The 8323-nt window shown below is 38.8% G+C and overlaps 1 pseudogene; it reads left to right on the top strand.

Annotated features, from left to right (window-relative positions):
- The first annotated feature begins 375 nt into the window (after positions 1–375).
- LOC137190657 (uncharacterized) lies at positions 376–6665 on the top strand (annotated as a pseudogene).
- Positions 6666–8323: the final 1658 nt, after the last annotated feature.

Here is an 8323-nt window from a genome sequence, read left to right on the forward strand (position 1 = left end):
CACATTACAAACTTGCTAATTACATACTTAACAGAAATAGGATTCACTCAATGTCTGCGTCAGAGCGCATCACAGCGTAGCACAAGCATTTTCTAATACAAACTTAATGAACAAAAACAAGAATTTTGCTGGACAAAAGCTGATTAATTTTACCAAAATACCACATCATAACAAGCCTGAACACTGTTGGCCTAAATTTGAACCACAGCTCAGTGAACTCGACCTCACAGCGAGGTCACAGTTTCTAAACGTACTCCTCAACACTCACCTACAGTTTTTTTAACCACCGGTGTGGGATCTCCTGAGGACCTTCTTCCATTCATTCAGGCATTTGCATGTGACGTCTCTCTCCAAGGCCAGCTGCGCCCTGCGCGCATGGCGCATGGACCGACGGTGGTCAGTGGAGACATTCCTCAGGAATACTCACACATGGCAGTAAACGCACCAAGTGTTAATCCAAATTAATCCAACATCATAGCAGCCACTACAATTGGCATGGCTTCCAGCGTTTTGTGGTAGGCTATTTTTAGAGGAGTTTTTGTGTTGTCCATCTCTCTTTTGCCTCCAAACCAAACATTCTGTTTCAATGATGGTTGACTTTACTTGATGAGGTCTCTCGTTTCCAAGATCATCTAGAGGCTGAAGTAGTGGTCCACTGACAGTTACACCCGAACTGACAACAGCGGTTAGGCTCCAGCCGCAGGGTTTACATTAAATGGGACATATCAAGCCTATGCTTTTCCTTATTTTCAGTCATATAATGTTATAATGTCTGATTTTCATATTAAACAAAGCCAAAGTGTCAAATAATTAAATAAACTTATGTAGAAGTAATCCTTGTGTGCAAAAAGCATCAGCTTCAGACTGCTCTGAAGGCTTGGTTTCCAACTGTTTTTTCTACTTTCAGCTGGAGCTGACGTCTGCTCGTCACGGATTTCTTCATATGGTTATATGGTCATCTGCCCCACACACCAGTTCACTACTCCTCCCCTAACAATAAAAAATTCTTCACAATAAAAGTCTCCCCTTATTTAGTCATTTAAAAGCTTTTAATATTAAGCAGTAAAGCGGGAAATGTTGGGTTTGCATCGGCGGTAACTTACCACGACTTTGATACAGCTGCCCCTCGGCAGGCCTCAGTGTGGGCTCATCAGAAGGGCAGCCTTAAAGAGACAGGAGCTAAGACTGCCCGTTAAGAGACAGAGGCTGAACTGAAGGGCTGCATAAAGGGCCAGTATAAGATAAATAAGGAGTTTTCTGAACTGTGAATCATGCAAAGCTACTCTAGTGGAGTTCAGAAATAAAAATATAGAGCTAGAAATGAGCATAATAGGTCCCCTTTAATGTTAGCTTGGCAAACTAACAATTAGCTTTAGTTTGTTTGTTTCCCACAAATCATCCAGTTGTTTAACTGTTCCAACAATTTAGTTATTCATATCCTTCAAATACCTGATTTAATTTAGTCATCATGCTCTTGAACTAATAAATTGTCCTCTCAAATTAAATTCTTAATTCTCTGTCTCTCACCAAAGCACATTGTGGCAAAGTTAATTTGTAATATATCTAAGATCCTATATTGTTTACATCCCTGCTTGCTTGCAAGCACTCTTCTTCTTCCTCCCTTGTTATGTTTGTTGGCATTTGTTGCCAACTGCTAACTTGATCAGCAGAATGGCATGAAACCAAGGCAGGATGCTTGGTTGTGCGTGCACACAATATAAACTAGTGATTACTACTAGTGGTTAAAAAAAAAAAAACTCCACAGGGCACCCTTAATTTGTCCCCTCCCATCTCTCTTGTGCATGGCACTGTCAATGCACCTTTGCAAAGGTTGTCAAAGACAGTAAAAACCTAAAGTATATTCAGGTGTCTGAGTCTAAGATCAAAATAAAACTGCATTAAATGTAGATCTGAAACATTTAAGTCAACTAACTGATTTGAGGAAGTTAACCAGAAACTATTTTGGAATCATATGGAATCACTTTTCCCCAGGCAAAACTACCAAATATTACCTGTCCAGCTTCTTAATTGTCTTTTCTTTGTCTTATGTGATACTAAATTGAATATCTTTGAGTTTTGGACTGTTGGTGGAACAAAAACAAACAATTTGTAGATGTTGCCTTGAGCTTCAGAAAATTATAAAAGGCATTTATCAATATTCTATGACATTCTATGAGATTTTATAGACCACACGATTAATAAAGAAAATAATTGTTAGTTGCCCTAACGAAATATAAATTATTGATGACAAGGGAGTGGAGAGGACAATTAAGGACATGCTTAAAGCCATTACTCTGAGGAAATGACGAGTGATTTAGTAGTATGGATTACTTAAGTGAGGGAACAAAATTGTGCTGAATGCACTTGTTTGAGGGGAGGATTTACTAATTAATAAAAACACTGGACACTGGGCCCCATACAAGCCAGCTTCTCATCACAGTCATTATTAGTTTGTACCTGAAAATCAATCAAACCTCATAAAACTCCTCTTCATTAATGTCAAAAAAAGCAAAAAACACAAGTAAGTTATTGCACACTGAGAGGCAAGTGTTTTTTTCTTTTACGTGATTATCCAATCTATTTACAGTACATTTCTGGTAAATGTTGGCTTTATACTGTACAAAATATAATTTTAATAATCATTTCTTTATATAAACATTATTTGACAGTAATTACAAGCAACTCTCCAATATATTTACAGGCTTTTAACAAAAAACACTGTCAGGGCAGCATCTCACAAAAATAACAAATGAAATTGTCAGCACTCACAAATAAGTGTATATCACTTTTTTAATGATGCACAGCAGAAAAAAACAGAAAGGTTCCAGCCCTCGGCTTTCCTCAGCATTAGGATGGAACATAGGATACAACAAACATACATTTTATGACCATTTGGTTTTGACATGTAGCCCCAACACCAATATGTTGTGCATCAAGACCTAAATACAATAGCTCTCTTTAGCCTCAAATAGCCTATACGTGGCAAGTTCTGAGGAATGATGGCAGTGTACACACAATATATAAAAAATATACCTCTGAAAAAGAATGTCAGACGGATATATTGGATAGTTGCTTGTAATTACTGTCATATACTCCTTTTATACAGTAAATCTCATACATTAATTGGAAAAGTCTGTAGATATATTGGATAGTTGCTTATAATTACTTTCAAATAATGTTTATATAAAGTAATGATTATTAAAATTGTGTTTTTGTAATTTACTGAAAATAGATGAGATAATCACATACAATTAAAGCCTAAAGCTCTCAAGATAGCTTTAATGTTTAATGTTAAAGGAGGGTAATTTAAATATAATTTTACATACTTTTTGTGTTTTACATCCAGAAATTTGTGCTTTGATTGGGCAGCCTTAAGGATAAACTGGATAATTCTATGAATTTCTTCAATATTTTTCATTTTTTGGGCAGATTTATGCATATGTTTAATATTCTAGCAATATTTTATAATGAAGGCTCGAGTGGGCATGGCTGGGGACCCTGGGCCAGGGGCCTCAACGGGGCCCCTCAAGAGCCTGTAAGTCTCGGGTCTGTTGTTGTTGTTGTTGTTGTTGTTGCTTCTTCTTCGGCCGTTTCAGCCAATAAAGTGTAGACTTACATGCAAGTGACTTGACTTTAAAGGGTATTCAGTAGCTGTTGTTAATTGAAACTGACTGTAGTCCTCACTATTAGTAGTCACTTACACAATAGTGTGTTGACCAGTATGTCATCCATTTTGCAGTTTACAATAAAAATCTGTAAATATGCCACATGTGAAAATTCTGCTAAAAGCACTGTAAAATAACAGTAATGTGTATTACCGTTAATTTGCACTTTTCACAAGTAGCTTTTGTGCATTGCATTGTGGGAGAATATTATCCATCAATAGCACAAACAAAAATCAACCAAAAGTCAATTTTGTCACATTTCCATTATGAACACAATAAACACTTAAACCTGCTATATACTGAATGAATGATCCAACTGTGGTGACTGAGGAATGAGCAGAATACGCTGAATGAAACTTGTTGACTCTTTTGTCCCCACAAGGGAGCTACAGTAATCACAGCTGGACAAAATGAAAAGTAATAGTGGACTGTGGTGAGACAGCTCCAGGAACATCTAAACACAAAATAATTAAATTTTTGAAATAAATACTGTAAAACAATATGGACATTGTTTTCTTGTATGAAAGCAGTATACTATAAAGATTAGAAGATACTGTATAGAATAGACTGGTTCAACTAAGGTCTTTTCTCAATCAATGCACCATACAGTAAGCTCAAATGTCATACACAGTAGATTGCACAGTCCCAGGCTAAATCAGTCCACTGCATTGTAAAAATGCTCAATTTTCAAGTGCAACAATGTAATTAATTGCACAGTCTCATTTCCTTTTAAGTGCAACTGCGTGTTTTATCCTATAACACCAAAGGGTCAAAGTCTGCACAGTGTGACTCAAACATCTAAGTGAAGGATAACTTATAACTTAATGGTGTCTCAAAATCATACAGTCAAGTGCATGAAAGTGTATTTCAGTATATTTGTAATTGCACTAATTATATACTAATTATATATTATCAATAGGTTAAGTGTATTGTTAGTATGTTCAGCACACTTTAAACTTTTTGGGGGGTGGGGGGTATTGGTAAATATTAAATGAGAATTTTATTTAAGTATATGGTAACTTTTAAAATTACTTTCTGTACCATAATATTAGGGTTGACTATATTTCTACATGATAACCTCATATGGTAATGAGTCATATTTTGGTCTTTTAATTTTCTGATTAATTTGTCTAACTCAATATTGTCAAACTTTTCATCCTTTCACAATTCTGTTTTTAAGCCCTTGACCATTTCAGATGCAATCACAAATCTTAAGATGTTTTGCGACAGGTTGAAAACCAAATTTCAATGAGTTTCAGCCAAACAATATGACCCAACGGGCAGTGTGACATTGCTTACACAAGTCTTGATGTGAAATAAAATGAGAAATGAAAAACACCTCTTCATTTCTAAATTGAAATGAACAGAAATTATATATTTCCATGGTAACAAACAGCTTAGTGACAATGAATCATTAATGTAGCATTCTTTAATGTTTTTGTTTGTTTGTATGTTTTGAAATGAATTGCAAACATCCATAAATATGATACAGATGAACCCTCCACCCAACCAACTTGTTTTTCAGAAATTGATCTTTTTGCCCTGGCGATGAACATGATTGTGAAGTCAACTGAGCCAGGGTGTTGGGGCCCCTGAACCCAATCAGGGATCAGCCAGCCACCAATCAGGGCCTTTATGGACGACCTGACAGTCACTACGGAGTCTGTACCAGGATGTAGATGGATCCTGCAAGGGCTGGAAAAGCTTATCCAGTGGGCATGGATGAGTTTTAAACCAGCCAAGTCCAGATCACTAGTGGTGAAGAAGGGCAAGGTCACCGACAGCTTCTGATTTAACATCGAAGGGAAGCAAATACCAACCATCTCTGAGAAGCTGGTGAAGAGCTTGGGCAAGGTGTTTGACAGCAGCCTCAAGGACTCTTCATCGGTTCAGTCCACCTGCCAGCAACTGGATAGCTGGCTAAGAGCAGATGACAGATCCGGCCTCCCAGGCAAGTTTAAAGCGTGGATTTACCAGCATGGCATTCGGCCAAGAATACTATGGCCGCTACTTGTTTATGAGGTCCCCATGTCCACTGTGGAGACCTTGGAGAGGAAGGTCAGCAGCTGCCTCAGGAGATGGTTGGGGTTGCCCAGAAGTCTCAGCAGCATCGCCCTCTACGGGAACAGCACAAAGCTCCGGTCGCCCTTGAAGTCTCTGGAAGAAGAATTCATGGTCACATGGACTTGAGAGGTGCTGATGTACAGAGACTCAAGAGACCCAAAGGTGGCCCAGGCTGGAGTGGTGGTGAGGACAGGAAGGAATTGGAGTGCTAAGGCTGCTGTGCTGGATGCTGAGTCCCGGCTGCACCAAAAAGATCTGGTGGGTATGGTGACTCATGGCAGAGCGGGCTTGGGGCTGTTCCCAACACCTTGGCAAAGGGAGTGCGAGGGGAAGGAGAAGCGGAGGCAGATTCAGGAGGAGGTGAGGGCTGCAGAGGCAACAGGGGGCCTGGACAAGGTGGAAGCAGGCAATGGACCGGAAAGTCACCTGGACAGACCTCTGACAGGCAGAGCCACATCGCACCTTGCTGATTCGAGCAGTGTATGATGTCCTGCGCAGCCCGGCGAACCTCTTCACCTGGGGAAAGGTGGAGACCCCAAACTGCTCGCTGTGCTCAGCAAGGGGTACGTTGGAGTACATCCTGAGCTCCTTCCCAAAAGTTCTTGGCGAGGGCTGTTACACCTGGCGCTATAATCAGGTGCAGAAACTGATTGCAGGAGCCATCAGCAAGGGTATCAGCAGCTGCAGCTGAGTGCGAAACACCACCAGCGCAACAGCTTTTGTCAAGGCAGGAGTGCAGCCAAGGCCAGGACACAAGACTGAGGCAGCAGGGATCCTGTCAACAGCCCGGGACTGGCAGCTCTTAGTGGACCTGGAGACCTGGAGCAACACATCATCAGCACCACCTTGAGGCCAGATATACTTCTGGTCTCCGAGGCTACTAAGAACATCCTCATCATGGAGCTGATGGTGCCTTGGGAAGACTGTTTGGGGTAATTGAAGTAATTCAATAATCCTGTTAAAAAAACTATAGGCTAATATTCCATTATATTATTTTACATATGACAGCCTTTATTTTACAGTGAATGTTTTTAATAAAAATAATTTACTGTTTTTATTTATACTTCATACTATTTATTTATACTACATTTAGACTTAATGTAGAAAAAACAAAAAAAAAGTAATATAATACCGTAAATTTCTGTGAAATAACTTTTTTTTTTTTTTTTTACAGTGTAACTACATATCAACAAACTTACTGATGAAAACAATGCCAAGCCAAACTGTATTTGACTGACATGAAGATGGCTCTGGCTCCATTCATCGAGGTTCATCTCTTAAAATGAGATTTTTTTGAGGCTCACAATCATCAGATGCTTGTATTCACACACTGGAACTGTCCTGATAAAGCCCATTAAGACAAAAGGTGCTAAACTAACTCCAAAAAAATATTTTACTTTGCATCAAAGGTGGGAATTCACATTTATATCTATACATTTATCAAATATGTTCATTTTAGGTTTTTTCCATTTTCAAAAATCTGTCATTTTAAATACTTTTCTCCCACTGCAGTAAAGTTATCAAAATTTGACTTTAAGTAAGAGTCAAACTTCTTCCATTCAAGCAGGTTTGCAGTGTTTGACCTGGCACACCCCCTGAAACACCGACAGCCAGCAGGTTGCCTTCATTTGAAATTGCAGGAACATCTGACCCTTCCGAGGGAAAATATTTCAGCTCTCAGAGGCACAATTCATCAACTGAACTGACATAGTAATCCTGGCTATGCATAAGGTAGCTATTCATTAATACTACACTGACATGAATATCCAGCATGAATAACCTTCCACTTGTTTTTTGACATCACATGGTATCTGCATGATGTCAAGTGAAAGATACCTAGAAATATAGCTCCAGCACAAATGTAAATTTGAACCCAGTATAAGGCTGATTTCACACAAACTGTTTTCTGGTAACAAGTGCAGTTGCAGTCCATTGCTTTATGTATCGTGCTAATATGAGTGTCTTACAACACTGGATCAAAGTAGATGAAAACACATCTCTATAAAAATGATCTAAATTAATTACAAACATAAAATACAAAATAAATATTCACACCATCCAAGTCAGTGCTGTGGGACACACAAAATGAAGGAAAACAAACTGTCAGTGGGAACATATAACTGAAATCTTGGGATAATTAAAGAAACACATGATCAGACACATTGACTGTGTGCCAGTGATAATGAGGATTAAAGCTAGAGTCTAATGCTGTTTGGCTATCTTAGCAAGGTTATTGTCAGGCAAGGTCATTGCCAAGATTCACTGGAGACATAAAAATGCTAAAAGCAAAGAATAAATCAGACTGGAAGAGATCAAGGTGACAAGAATAAGGTAGAAACTCTGCTGTTTGAACAAAGCCAGCTTGTCAAATGACACAATTTCAGATGTAGCCCATCCCCCCTGCCATCTTGAGGACCGATATGCATTGAAATGAAATATGACATTATATCAGTATGTCACTGTTATCTGCCATAAATTTTCCTGCCTCCATAGCTAAGTGGATTTGACCTTGCTCTCACGTTTATGAAGAGCAAATCAGTGCCTGATATAAGGTTGCAGGAAGCACTACTGACTCGTACTTGCTTGTGTGTGCA

This window comes from Thunnus thynnus, chromosome 10, assembly GCF_963924715.1.
Source record: "Thunnus thynnus chromosome 10, fThuThy2.1, whole genome shotgun sequence".
Classification (NCBI taxonomy): Eukaryota; Metazoa; Chordata; class Actinopteri; order Scombriformes; family Scombridae; genus Thunnus; species Thunnus thynnus.